Raw genomic sequence first — 14,358 nt, forward strand, 5'->3', positions numbered from 1 at the left:
GATTCCCCTAGGTCTCTAGTTGTAAAAAATGCACAGGTTCGGTAGGTTTCCCTAGGTGCCGGCTGAGATAGAGGCCAAAATCTACAGGTAGGCACTTTGCAAAAAACAACTCTGTTTTCTGTCAAAAAATGGAATGTGTCCACTTTGTGTTTTGGGGCATTTCCTGTCACGGGCGCTAGTCCTACCCACACAAGTGAGGTATCATTTTTATCGGGAGACTTGGGGGAACGCTGGGTGGAAGGAAATTTGTGTCTCCTCTCAGATTCCAGAACTTTCTGTCACCGAAATGTGAGGAAAACCTGTTTTATTAGACAAATTTTTAGGTTTGCAAACTATTCTGGGTAACAGAACCTGGTCAGAGCCCCACAAGTCACCCCATCTTGGATTCCCCATGGTCTCTAGTTTAAAAAAATGCACAGGTTCGGTAGGTTTCCCTAGGTGCCGGCTGAGCTAGAGGCCAAAATCTACAGGTAGGCACTTTGCAAAAAACACCTCTGTTTTCTGTCAAAAAATGGGAGGTGTCCACGTTGTGTTTTGGGGTATTTCTGTCGCGGGCGCTAGGCCTACCCACACAAGTGAGGTATCATTTTTATCTGAAGACTTGGGGGAACGCTAGGTGGAAGGAAATGTGTTGCTCCTCTCAGATTCCAGAACTTTCTGTCACCGAAATATGAGGAAAACCTGTTTTTTTTAGCCACATTTTGAGGTTTGCAAAGGATTCTGGGTAACAGAACCTGGTCAGAGCCCCACAAGTCACCCCATCTTGGATTCCCCTAGGTCTCTAGTTTTCAGAAATGCACAGGTTTGGTAGGTTTCCCTAGGTGCCAGCTGAGCTAGAGGCCAAAATCTACAGGTAGGCACTTTGCAAAAAACACCTCTGTTTTCTGTCAAAAAATGGGATGTGTCCACGTTGTGTTTTGGGGCATTTTCTGTCGCGGCCGCTAGGCCTATCTACACAAGTGAGGTATCATTTTTATCTGAAGACTTGGGGGAACGCTTGGTGGATTGAAATTTGTGTCTCCTCTCAGATTCCAGAACTTTCTGTTACCGAAATGTGAGGAAAACCTGTTTTTTTAGCCAAATTTTGAGGTTTGCAAAGGATTCTGGGTAACAGAACCTGGTCAGAGCCCCACAAGTCACCCCATCTTAGATTCCCCATGGTCTCTAGTTTAAAAAAATGCACAGGTTCGGTAGGTTTCCCTAGGTGCCGGCTGAGATAGAGGCCAAAATCTACAGGTAGGCACTTTGCAAAAAACACCTCTGTTTTCTGTCAAAAAATGGAATGTGTCCACTTTGTGTTTTGGGGCATTTCCTGTCACGGGCGCTAGTCCTACCCACACAAGTGAGGTATCATTTTTATCGGGAGACTTGGGGGAACGCTGGGTGGAAGGAAATTGGTGTCTCCTCTCAGATTCCAGAACTTTCTGTCACCGAAATGTGAGGAAAACCTGTTTTATTAGCCAAATTTTTAGGTTTGCAAAGGATTCTGGGTAACAGAACCTGGTCAGAGCCCCACAAGTCACCCCATCTTGGATTCCCCATGGTCTCTAGTTTAAAAAAATGCACAGGTTTGGTAGGTTTCCCTAGGTGCCGGCTGAGCTAGAGGCCAAAATCTACAGGTAGGCACTTTGCAAAAAACACCTCTGTTTTCTGTCAAAAAATGGGATGTGTCCACGTTGTGTTTTGGGGCATTTCCTGTCACGGGCGCTAGTCCTACCCACACAAGTGAGGTATCATTTTTATCGGGAGACTTGGGGGAACGCTGGGTGGAAGGAAATTTGTGTCTCATCTCAGATTCCAGAACTTTCTGTCACCGAAATGTGAGGAAAACCTGTTTTTTTAGCCAAATTTTGAGGTTCGCAAAGGATTCAGGGTAACAGAACCTGGTCAGAGCCCCACAAGTCACCCCATCTTGGATTTCCCTAGGTCTCTAGTTTAAAAAAATGCACAGGTTTGGTAGGTTTCCCTAGGTGCCGGCTGAGCTAGAGGCCAAAATCTACAGGTAGGCACTTTGCAAAAAACACCTCTGTTTTCTGTCAAAAAATGGGATGTGTCCACGTTGTGTTTTGGGGTATTTCTGTTGCGGGGGCTAGGCCTACCCACACAAGTGAGGTATCATTTTTATCTGAAGACTTGGGGGAACGCTGGGTGGAAGGAAATGTGTTGCTCCTCTCAGATTCCAGAACTTTCTGTCACCGAAATATTAGGAAAACCTGTTTTTTTAGCCAAATTTTGAGGTTTGCAAAGGATTCAGGGTAACAGAACCTGGTCAGAGCCCCACAAGTCACCCCATCTTGGATTCCCCTAGGTCTATAGTTTAAAAAAAATGCACAGGTTTGGTAGGTTTCCCTAGGTGCCGGCTGAGCTAGAGGCCAAAATCTACAGGTAGGCACTTTGCAAAAAACACCTCTGTTTTCTGTCAAAAAATGGGATGTGTCCACGTTGTGTTTTGGGGTATTTCTGTCGTGGGCGCTAGGCCTACCCACACAAGTGAGGTATCATTTTTATCTGAAGACTTGGGGGAACGCTGGGTGGAAGGAAATGTGTTGCTCCTCTCAGATTCCAGAACTTTCTGTCACCGAAATATGAGGAAAACCTGTTTTTTTTAGCCACATTTTGAGGTTTGCAAAGGATTCTGGGTAACAGAATCTGGTCAGAGCCCCACAAGTCACCCCATCTTGGATTCCCCTAGGTCTCTAGTTTTCAGAAATGCACAGGTTTGGGAGGTTTCCCTAGGTGCCAGCTGAGCTAGAGGCCAAAATCTACAGGTAGGCACTTTGCAAAAAACACCTCTGTTTTCTGTCAAAAAATGGGATGTGTCCACGTTGTGTTTTGGGGCATTTCCTGTCGCGGGCGCTAGGCCTATCTACACAAGTGAGGTATCATTTTTATCTGAAGACTTGGGGGAACGCTGGGTGGATTGAAATTTGTGTCTCCTCTCAGATTCCAGAACTTTCTGTCACCGAAATGTGAGGAAAACCTGTTTTTTTAGCCAAATTTTGAGGTTTGCAAAGGATTCAGTGTAACAGAACCTGGTCAGAGCCCCACAAGTCACCCCATCCTGGATTCCCCTAGGTCTCTAGTTTTAAAAAATGCACAGGTTCTGTAGTTTTCCCTAGGTGCCGGCTGAGCTAGAGGCCAAAATCTACAGGTAGGCACTTTGCAAAAAACACCTCTGTTTTCTGTCAAAAAATGGGATGTGTCCACGTTGTGTTTTGGGGTATTTCTGTCGCGGGCGCTAGGCCTACCCACACAAGTGAGGTATCATTTTTATCTGAAGACTTGGGGGAACGCTAGGTGGAAGGAAATGTGTTGCTCCTCTCAGATTCCAGAACTTTCTGTCACCGAAATATGAGGAAAACCTGTTTTTTTTAGGCACATTTTGAGGTTTGCAAAGGATTCTGGGTAACAGAACCTGGTCAGAGCCCCACAAGTCACCCCATCTTGGATTCCCCTAGGTGTCTAGTTTTCAGAAATGCACAGGTTTGGTAGGTTTCCCTAGGTGCCAGCTGAGCTAGAGGCCAAAATCTACAGGTAGGCACTTTGCAAAAAACACCTCTGTTTTCTGTCAAAAATTGGATGTGTCCACGTTGTGTTTTGGGGCATTTTCTGTCGCGGCCGCTAGGCCTACCTACACAAGTGAGGTATCATTTTTATCAGAAGACTTGGGGGAACGCTGGGTGGAAGGAAATTTGTGTCTCATCTCAGATTCCAGAACTTTCTGTCACCGAAATGAGAAGAAAACCTGTTTTTTTAGCCAAATTTTGAGGTTTGCAAAGGATTCAGTGTAACAGAACCTGGTCAGAGCCCCACAAGTCACCCCATCCTGGATTCCCCTAGGTCTCTAGTTTAAAAAAATGCACAGGTTCGGTAGGTTTCCCTAGGTGCCGGCTGAGATAGAGGCCAAAATCTACAGGTAGGCACTTTGCAAAAAACACCTCTGTTGTCTGTCAAAAAATGGAATGTGTCCACGTTGTGTTTTGGGGCATTTCCTGTCACGGGCGCTAGCCCTACCCACACAAGTGAGGTATCATTTTTATCTGGAGACTTGGGGGAACGCTGGGTGGAAGGAAATTTGTGTCTCCTCTCAGATTCCAGAACTTTCTCTCACCAAAATGTGAGGAAAACCTGTTTTTTTAGCCAAATTTTGAGGTTTGCAAAGTATTCTGGGTAACAGAACCTGGTCAGAGCCCCACAAGTCACCCCATCCTGGATTCCCCTAGGTCTCTAGTTGTAAAAAATGCACAGGTTCGGTAGGTTTCCCTAGGTGCCGGCTGAGATAGAGGCCAAAATCTACAGGTAGGCACTTTGCAAAAAACAACTCTGTTTTCTGTCAAAAAATGGAATGTGTCCACTTTGTGTTTTGGGGCATTTCCTGTCACGGGCGCTAGTCCTACCCACACAAGTGAGGTATCATTTTTATCGGGAGACTTGGGGGAACGCTGGGTGGAAGGAAATTTGTGTCTCCTCTCAGATTCCAGAACTTTCTGTCACCGAAATGTGAGGAAAACCTGTTTTATTAGACAAATTTTTAGGTTTGCAAAGGATTCTGGGTAACAGAACCTGGTCAGAGCCCCACAAGTCACCCCATCTTGGATTCCCCATGGTCTCTAGTTTAAAAAAATGCACAGGTTCGGTAGGTTTCCCTAGGTGCCGGCTGAGCTAGAGGCCAAAATCTACAGGTAGGCACTTTGCAAAAAACACCTCTGTTTTCTGTCAAAAAATGGGAGGTGTCCACGTTGTGTTTTGGGGTATTTCTGTCGCGGGCGCTAGGCCTACCCACACAAGTGAGGTATCATTTTTATCTGAAGACTTGGGGGAACGCTAGGTGGAAGGAAATGTGTTGCTCCTCTCAGATTCCAGAACTTTCTGTCACCGAAATATGAGGAAAACCTGTTTTTTTTAGCCACATTTTGAGGTTTGCAAAGGATTCTGGGTAACAGAACCTGGTCAGAGCCCCACAAGTCACCCCATCTTGGATTCCCCTAGGTCTCTAGTTTTCAGAAATGCACAGGTTTGGTAGGTTTCCCTAGGTGCCAGCTGAGCTAGAGGCCAAAATCTACAGGTAGGCACTTTGCAAAAAACACCTCTGTTTTCTGTCAAAAAATGGGATGTGTCCACGTTGTGTTTTGGGGCATTTTCTGTCGCGGCTGCTAGGCCTATCTACACAAGTGAGGTATCATTTTTATCTGAAGACTTGGGGGAACGCTTGGTGGATTGAAATTTGTGTCTCCTCTCAGATTCCAGAACTTTCTGTTACCGAAATGTGAGGAAAACCTGTTTTTTTAGCCAAATTTTGAGGTTTGCAAAGGATTCTGGGTAACAGAACCTGGTCAGAGCCCCACAAGTCACCCCATCTTAGATTCCCCATGGTCTCTAGTTTAAAAAAATGCACAGGTTCGGTAGGTTTCCCTAGGTGCCGGCTGAGCTAGAGGCCAAAATCTACAGGTAGGCACTTTGCAAAAAACACCTCTGTTGTCTGTCAAAAAATGGAATGTGTCCACGTTGTGTTTTGGGGCATTTCCTGTCACGGGCGCTAGCCCTACCCACACAAGTGAGGTATCATTTTTATCGGGAGACTTGGGGGAACGCTGGGTGGAAAGAAATTTGTGTCTCCTCTCAGATTCCAGAACTTTCTCTCACCAAAATGTGAGGAAAACCTGTTTTTTTAGCCAAATTTTGAGGTTTGCAAAGTATTCTGGGTAACAGAACCTGGTCAGAGCCCCACAAGTCACCCCATCCTGGATTCCCCTAGGTCTCTAGTGTTAAAAAATGCACAGGTTCGGTAGGTTTCCCTAGGTGCCGGCTGAGATAGAGGCCAAAATCTACAGGTAGGCACTTTGCAAAAAACACCTCTGTTTTCTGTCAAAAAATGGAATGTGTCCACTTTGTGTTTTGGGGCATTTCCTGTCACGGGCGCTAGTCCTACCCACACAAGTGAGGTATCATTTTTATCGGGAGACTTGGGGGAACGCTGGGTGGAAGGAAATTTGTGTCTCCTCTCAGATTCCAGAACTTTCTGTCACCGAAATGTGAGGAAAACCTGTTTTATTAGCCAAATTTTTAGGTTTGCAAAGGATTCTGGGTAACAGAACCTGGTCAGAGCCCCACAAGTCACCCCATCTTGGATTCCCCATGGTCTCTAGTTTAAAAAAATGCACAGGTTTGGTAGGTTTCCCTAGGTGCCGGCTGAGCTAGAGGCCAAAATCTACAGGTAGGCACTTTGCAAAAAACACCTCTGTTTTCTGTCAAAAAATGGGATGTGTCCACGTTGTGTTTTGGGGCATTTCCTGTCACGGGCGCTAGTCCTACCCACACAAGTGAGGTATCATTTTTATCGGGAGACTTGGGGGAACGCTGGGTGGAAGGAAATTTGTGTCTCATCTCAGATTCCAGAACTTTCTGTCACCGAAATGTGAGGAAAACCTGTTTTTTTAGCCAAATTTTGAGGTTTGCAAAGGATTCAGGGTAACAGAACCTGGTCAGAGCCCCACAAGTCACCCCATCTTGGATTTCCCTAGGTCTCTAGTTTAAAAAAATGCACAGGTTTGGTAGGTTTCCCTAGGTGCCGGCTGAGCTAGAGGCCAAAATCTACAGGTAGGCACTTTGCAAAAAACACCTCTGTTTTCTGTCAAAAAATGGGATGTGTCCACGTTGTGTTTTGGGGTATTTCTGTTGCGGGGGCTAGGCCTACCCACACAAGTGAGGTATCATTTTTATCTGAAGACTTGGGGGAACGCTGGGTGGAAGGAAATGTGTTGCTCCTCTCAGATTCCAGAACTTTCTGTCACCGAAATATTAGGAAAACCTGTTTTTTTAGCCAAATTTTGAGGTTTGCAAAGGATTCAGGGTAACAGAACCTGGTCAGAGCCCCACAAGTCACCCCATCTTGGATTCCCCTAGGTCTATAGTTTAAAAAAAATGCACAGGTTTGGTAGGTTTCCCTAGGTGCCGGCTGAGCTAGAGGCCAAAATCTACAGGTAGGCACTTTGCAAAAAACACCTCTGTTTTCTGTCAAAAAATGGGATGTGTCCACGTTGTGTTTTGGGGTATTTCTGTCGTGGGCGCTAGGCCTACCCACACAAGTGAGGTATCATTTTTATCTGAAGACTTGGGGGAACGCTGGGTGGAAGGAAATGTGTTGCTCCTCTCAGATTCCAGAACTTTCTGTCACCGAAATATGAGGAAAACCTGTTTTTTTTAGCCACATTTTGAGGTTTGCAAAGGATTCTGGGTAACAGAATCTGGTCAGAGCCCCACAAGTCACCCCATCTTGGATTCCCCTAGGTCTCTAGTTTTCAGAAATGCACAGGTTTGGGAGGTTTCCCTAGGTGCCAGCTGAGCTAGAGGCCAAAATCTACAGGTAGGCACTTTGCAAAAAACACCTCTGTTTTCTGTCAAAAAATGGGATGTGTCCACGTTGTGTTTTGGGGCATTTCCTGTCGCGGGCGCTAGGCCTATCTACACAAGTGAGGTATCATTTTTATCTGAAGACTTGGGGGAACGCTGGGTGGATTGAAATTTGTGTCTCCTCTCAGATTCCAGAACTTTCTGTCACCGAAATGTGAGGAAAACCTGTTTTTTTAGCCAAATTTTGAGGTTTGCAAAGGATTCAGTGTAACAGAACCTGGTCAGAGCCCCACAAGTCACCCCATCCTGGATTCCCCTAGGTCTCTAGTTTTAAAAAATGCACAGGTTCTGTAGTTTTCCCTAGGTGCCGGCTGAGCTAGAGGCCAAAATCTACAGGTAGGCACTTTGCAAAAAACACCTCTGTTTTCTGTCAAAAAATGGGATGTGTCCACGTTGTGTTTTGGGGTATTTCTGTCGCGGGCGCTAGGCCTACCCACACAAGTGAGGTATCATTTTTATCTGAAGACTTGGGGGAACGCTAGGTGGAAGGAAATGTGTTGCTCCTCTCAGATTCCAGAACTTTCTGTCACCGAAATATGAGGAAAACCTGTTTTTTTTAGGCACATTTTGAGGTTTGCAAAGGATTCTGGGTAACAGAACCTGGTCAGAGCCCCACAAGTCACCCCATCTTGGATTCCCCTAGGTGTCTAGTTTTCAGAAATGCACAGGTTTGGTAGGTTTCCCTAGGTGCCAGCTGAGCTAGAGGCCAAAATCTACAGGTAGGCACTTTGCAAAAAACACCTCTGTTTTCTGTCAAAAAATGGGATGTGTCCACGTTGTGTTTTGGGGCATTTTCTGTCGCGGCCGCTAGGCCTACCTACACAAGTGAGGTATCATTTTTATCAGAAGACTTGGGGGAACGCTGGGTGGAAGGAAATTTGTGTCTCATCTCAGATTCCAGAACTTTCTGTCACCGAAATGTGAGGAAAACCTGTTTTTTTAGCCAAATTTTGAGGTTTGCAAAGGATTCAGTGTAACAGAACCTGGTCAGAGCCCCACAAGTCACCCCATCCTGGATTCCCCTAGGTCTCTAGTTTAAAAAAATGCACAGGTTCGGTAGGTTTCCCTAGGTGCCGGCTGAGATAGAGGCCAAAATCTACAGGTAGGCACTTTGCAAAAAACACCTCTGTTGTCTGTCAAAAAATGGAATGTGTCCACGTTGTGTTTTGGGGCATTTCTTGTCACGGGCGCTAGCCCTACCCACACAAGTGAGGTATCATTTTTATCTGGAGACTTGGGGGAACGCTGGGTGGAAGGAAATTTGTGTCTCCTCTCAGATTCCAGAACTTTCTCTCACCAAAATGTGAGGAAAACCTGTTTTTTTAGCCAAATTTTGAGGTTTGCAAAGTATTCTGGGTAACAGAACCTGGTCAGAGCCCCACAAGTCACCCCATCCTGGATTCCCCTAGGTCTCTAGTTTTAAAAAATGCACAGGTTCGGTAGGTTTCCCTAGGTGCCGGCTGAGATAGAGGCCAAAATCTACAGGTAGGCACTTTGCAAAAAACAACTCTGTTTTCTGTCAAAAAATGGAATGTGTCCACTTTGTGTTTTGGGGCATTTCCTGTCACGGGCGCTAGTCCTACCCACACAAGTGAGGTATCATTTTTATCGGGAGACTTGGGGGAACGCTGGGTGGAAGAAAATTTGTGTCTCCTCTCAGATTCCAGAACTTTCTGTCACCGAAATGTGAGGAAAACCTGTTTTATTAGACAAATTTTTAGGTTTGCAAAGGATTCTGGGTAACAGAACCTGGTCAGAGCCCCACAAGTCACCCCATCTTGGATTCCCCATGGTCTCTAGTTTAAAAAAATGCACAGGTTCGGTAGGTTTCCCTAGGTGCCGGCTGAGCTAGAGGCCAAAATCTACAGGTAGGCACTTTGCAAAAAACACCTCTGTTTTCTGTCAAAAAATGGGAGGTGTCCACGTTGTGTTTTGGGGTATTTCTGTCGCGGGCGCTAGGCCTACCCACAGAAGTGAGGTATCATTTTTATCTGAAGACTTGGGGGAACGCTAGGTGGAAGGAAATGTGTTGCTCCTCTCAGATTCCAGAACTTTCTGTCACCGAAATATGAGGAAAACCTGTTTTTTTTAGCCACATTTTGAGGTTTGCAAAGGATTCTGGGTAACAGAACCTGGTCAGAGCCCCACAAGTCACCCCATCTTGGATTCCCCTAGGTCTCTAGTTTTCAGAAATGCACAGGTTTGGTAGGTTTCCCTAGGTGCCAGCTGAGCTAGAGGCCAAAATCTACAGGTAGGCACTTTGCAAAAAACACCTCTGTTTTCTGTCAAAAAATGGGATGTGTCCACGTTGTGTTTTGGGGCATTTTCTGTCGCGGCCGCTAGGCCTATCTACACAAGTGAGGTATCATTTTTATCTGAAGACTTGGGGGAACGCTTGTGGATTGAAATTTGTGTCTCCTCTCAGATTCCAGAACTTTCTGTTACCGAAATGTGAGGAAAACCTGTTTTTTTAGCCAAATTTTGAGGTTTGCAAAGGATTCTGGGTAACAGAACCTGGTCAGAGCCCCACAAGTCACCCCATCTTGGATTCCCCATGGTCTCTAGTTTAAAAAAATGCACAGGTTCGGTAGGTTTCCCTAGGTGCCGGCTGAGCTAGAGGCCAAAATCTACAGGTAGGCACTTTGCAAAAAACACCTCTGTTTTCTGTCAAAAAATGGGATGTGTCCACGTTATGTTTTGGGGCATTTCCTGTCACGGGCGCTAGGCCTACCCACACAAGTGAGGTATCATTTTTATCTGAAGACTTGGGGGAACGCTGGGTGGAAGGAAATTTGTGTCTCATCTCAGATTCCCGAACTTTCTGTCACCGAAATGTGAGGAAAACCTGTTTTTTTAGCCAAATTTTGAGGTTTGCAAAGGATTCAGTGTAACAGAACCTGGTCAGAGACCCACAAGTCACCCCATCTTGGATTCCCCATGGTCTCTAGTTTAAAAAAATGCACAGGTTCGGTAGGTTTCCCTAGGTGCCGGCTGAGCTAGAGGCCAAAATCTACAGGTAGGCACTTTTCAAAAAACACCTCTGTTTTCTGTCAAAAAATGGGATGTGTCCACGTTGTGTTTTGGGGTATTTCTGTCGCGGGCGCTAGGCCTACCCACACAAGTGAGGTATCATTTTTATCTGAAGACTTGGGGGAACGCTAGGTGGAAGGAAATGTGTTGCTCCTCTCAGATTCCAGAACTTTCTGTCACCGAAATATGAGGAAAACCTGTTTTTTTTAGCCACATTTTGAGGTTTGCAAAGGATTCTGGGTAACAGAACCTGGTCAGAGCCCCACAAGTCACCCCATCTTGGATTCCCCTAGGTCTCTAGGTTTCAGAAATGCACAGGTTTGGTAGGTTTCCCTAGGTGCCAGCTGAGCTAGAGGCCAAAATCTACAGGTAGGCACTTTGCAAAAAACACCTCTGTTTTCTGTCAAAAAATGGGATGTGTCCACGTTGTGTTTTGGGGCATTTTCTGTCGCGGCCGCTAGGCCTACCTACACAAGTGAGGTATCATTTTTATCTGAAGACTTGGGGGAACGCTTGGTGGATTGAAATTTGTGTCTCCTCTCAGATTCCAGAACTTTCTGTAACCGAAATGTGAGGAAAACCTGTTTTTTTAGCCAAATTTTGAGGTTTGCAAAGGATTCTGGGTAACAGAACCTGGTCAGAGCCCCACAAGTCACCCCATCTTGGATTCCCCATGGTCTCTAGTTTAAAAAAATGCACAGGTTCGGTAGGTTTCCCTAGGTGCCGGCTGAGCTAGAGGCCAAAATCTACAGGTAGGAACTTTGCAAAAAACACCTCTGTTTTCTGTCAAAAAATGGGATGTGTCCACGTTGTGTTTTGGGGCATTTCCTGTCACGGGCGCTAGGCCTACCCACACAAGTGAGGTATCATTTTTATCTGAAGACTTGGGGGAACGCTGGGTGGAAGGAAATTTGTGTCTCATCTCAGATTCCAGAACTTTCTGTCACCGAAATGTGAGGAAAACCTGTTTTTTTAGCCAAATTTTGAGGTTTGCAAAGGATTCAGTGTAACAGAACCTGGTCAGAGCCCCACAAGTCACCCCATCCTGGATTCCCCTAGGTCTCTAGTTTAAAAAAATGCACAGGTTCGGTAGGTTTCCCTAGGTGCCGGCTGAGATAGAGGCCAAAATCTACAGGTAGGCACTTTGCAAAAAACACCTCTGTTGTCTGTCAAAAAATGGAATGTGTCCACATTGTGTTTTGGGGCATTTCCTGTCACGGGCGCTAGCCCTACCCACACAAGTGAGGTATCATTTTTATCGGGAGACTTGGGGGAACGCTGGGTGGAAAGAAATTTGTGTCTCCTCTCAGATTCCAGAACTTTCTCTCACCAAAATGTGAGGAAAACCTGTTTTTTTAGCCAAATTTTGAGGTTTGCAAAGTATTCTGGGTAACAGAACCTAGTCAGAGCCCCACAAGTCACCCCATCCTGGATTCCCCTAGGTCTCTAGTGTTAAAAAATGCACAGGTTCGGTAGGTTTCCCTAGGTGCCGGCTGAGATAGAGGCCAAAATCTACAGGTAGGCACTTTGCAAAAAACACCTCTGTTTTCTGTCAAAAAATGGAATGTGTCCACTTTGTGTTTTGGGGCATTTCCTGTCACGGGCGCTAGTCCTACCCACACAAGTGAGGTATCATTTTTATCGGGAGACTTGGGGGAACGCTGGGTGGAAGGAAATTTGTGTCTCCTCTCAGATTCCAGAACTTTCTGTCACCGAAATGTGAGGAAAACCTGTTTTATTAGCCAAATTTTTAGGTTTGCAAAGGATTCTGGGTAACAGAACCTGGTCAGAGCCCCACAAGTCACCCCATCTTGGATTCCCCATGGTCTCTAGTTTAAAAAAATGCACAGGTTTGGTAGGTTTCCCTAGGTGCCGGCTGAGCTAGAGGCCAAAATCTACAGGTAGGCACTTTGCAAAAAACACCTCTGTTTTCTGTCAAAAAATGGGATGTGTCCACGTTGTGTTTTGGGGCATTTCCTGTCACGGGCGCTAGTCCTACCCACACAAGTGAGGTATCATTTTTATCGGGAGACTTGGGGGAACGCTGGGTGGAAGGAAATTTGTGTCTCATCTCAGATTCCAGAACTTTCTGTCACCGAAATGTGAGGAAAACCTGTTTTTTTAGCCAAATTTTGAGGTTTGCAAAGGATTCAGGGTAACAGAACCTGGTCAGAGCCCCACAAGTCACCCCATCTTGGATTTCCCTAGGTCTCTAGTTTAAAAAAATGCACAGGTTTGGTAGGTTTCCCTAGGTGCCGGCTGAGCTAGAGGCCAAAATCTACAGGTAGGCACTTTGCAAAAAACACCTCTGTTTTCTGTCAAAAAATGGGATGTGTCCACGTTGTGTTTTGGGGTATTTCTGTTGCGGGGGCTAGGCCTACCCACACAAGTGAGGTATCATTTTTATCTGAAGACTTGGGGGAACGCTGGGTGGAAGGAAATGTGTTGCTCCTCTCAGATTCCAGAACTTTCTGTCACCGAAATATTAGGAAAACCTGTTTTTTTAGCCAAATTTTGAGGTTTGCAAAGGATTCAGGGTAACAGAACCTGGTCAGAGCCCCACAAGTCACCCCATCTTGGATTCCCCTAGGTCTATAGTTTAAAAAAAAATGCACAGGTTTGGTAGGTTTCCCTAGGTGCCGGCTGAGCTAGAGGCCAAAATCTACAGGTAGGCACTTTGCAAAAAACACCTCTGTTTTCTGTCAAAAAATGGGATGTGTCCACGTTGTGTTTTGGGGTATTTCTGTCGTGGGCGCTAGGCCTACCCACACAAGTGAGGTATCATTTTTATCTGAAGACTTGGGGGAACGCTGGGTGGAAGGAAATGTGTTGCTCCTCTCAGATTCCAGAACTTTCTGTCACCGAAATATGAGGAAAACCTGTTTTTTTTAGCCACATTTTGAGGTTTGCAAAGGATTCTGGGTAACAGAATCTGGTCAGAGCCCCACAAGTCACCCCATCTTGGATTCCTCTAGGTCTCTAGTTTTCAGAAATGCACAGGTTTGGGAGGTTTCCCTAGGTGCCAGCTGAGCTAGAGGCCAAAATCTACAGGTAGGCACTTTGCAAAAAACACCTCTGTTTTCTGTCAAAAAATGGGATGTGTCCACGTTGTGTTTTGGGGCATTTCCTGTCGCGGGCGCTAGGCCTATCTACACAAGTGAGGTATCATTTTTATCTGAAGACTTGGGGGAACGCTGGGTGGATTGAAATTTGTGTCTCCTCTCAGATTCCAGAACTTTCTGTCACCGAAATGTGAGGAAAACCTGTTTTTTTAGCCAAATTTTGAGGTTTGCAAAGGATTCAGTGTAACAGAACCTGGTCAGAGCCCCACAAGTCACCCCATCCTGGATTCCCCTAGGTCTCTAGTTTTAAAAAATGCACAGGTTCTGTAGTTTTCCCTAGGTGCCGGCTGAGCTAGAGGCCAAAATCTACAGGTAGGCACTTTGCAAAAAACACCTCTGTTTTCTGTCAAAAAATGGGATGTGTCCACGTTGTGTTTTGGGGTATTTCTGTCGCGGGCGCTAGGCCTACCCACACAAGTGAGGTATCATTTTTATCTGAAGACTTGGGGGAACGCTAGGTGGAAGGAAATGTGTTGCTCCTCTCAGATTCCAGAACTTTCTGTCACCGAAATATGAGGAAAACCTGTTTTTTTTAGGCACATTTTGAGGTTTGCAAAGGATTCTGGGTAACAGAACCTGGTCAGAGCCCCACAAGTCACCCCATCTTGGATTCCCCTAGGTGTCTAGTTTTCAGAAATGCACAGGTTTGGTAGGTTTCCCTAGGTGCCAGCTGAGCTAGAGGCCAAAATCTACAGGTAGGCACTTTGCAAAAAACACCTCTGTTTTCTGTCAAAAAATGGGATGTGTCCACGTTGTGTTTTGGGGCATTTTCTGTCGCGGCCGCTAGGCCTACCTA

The sequence above is a fragment of the Pleurodeles waltl genome, chromosome 11 (assembly GCF_031143425.1).
Source record: "Pleurodeles waltl isolate 20211129_DDA chromosome 11, aPleWal1.hap1.20221129, whole genome shotgun sequence".
NCBI classification, from domain to species: domain Eukaryota; kingdom Metazoa; phylum Chordata; class Amphibia; order Caudata; family Salamandridae; genus Pleurodeles; species Pleurodeles waltl.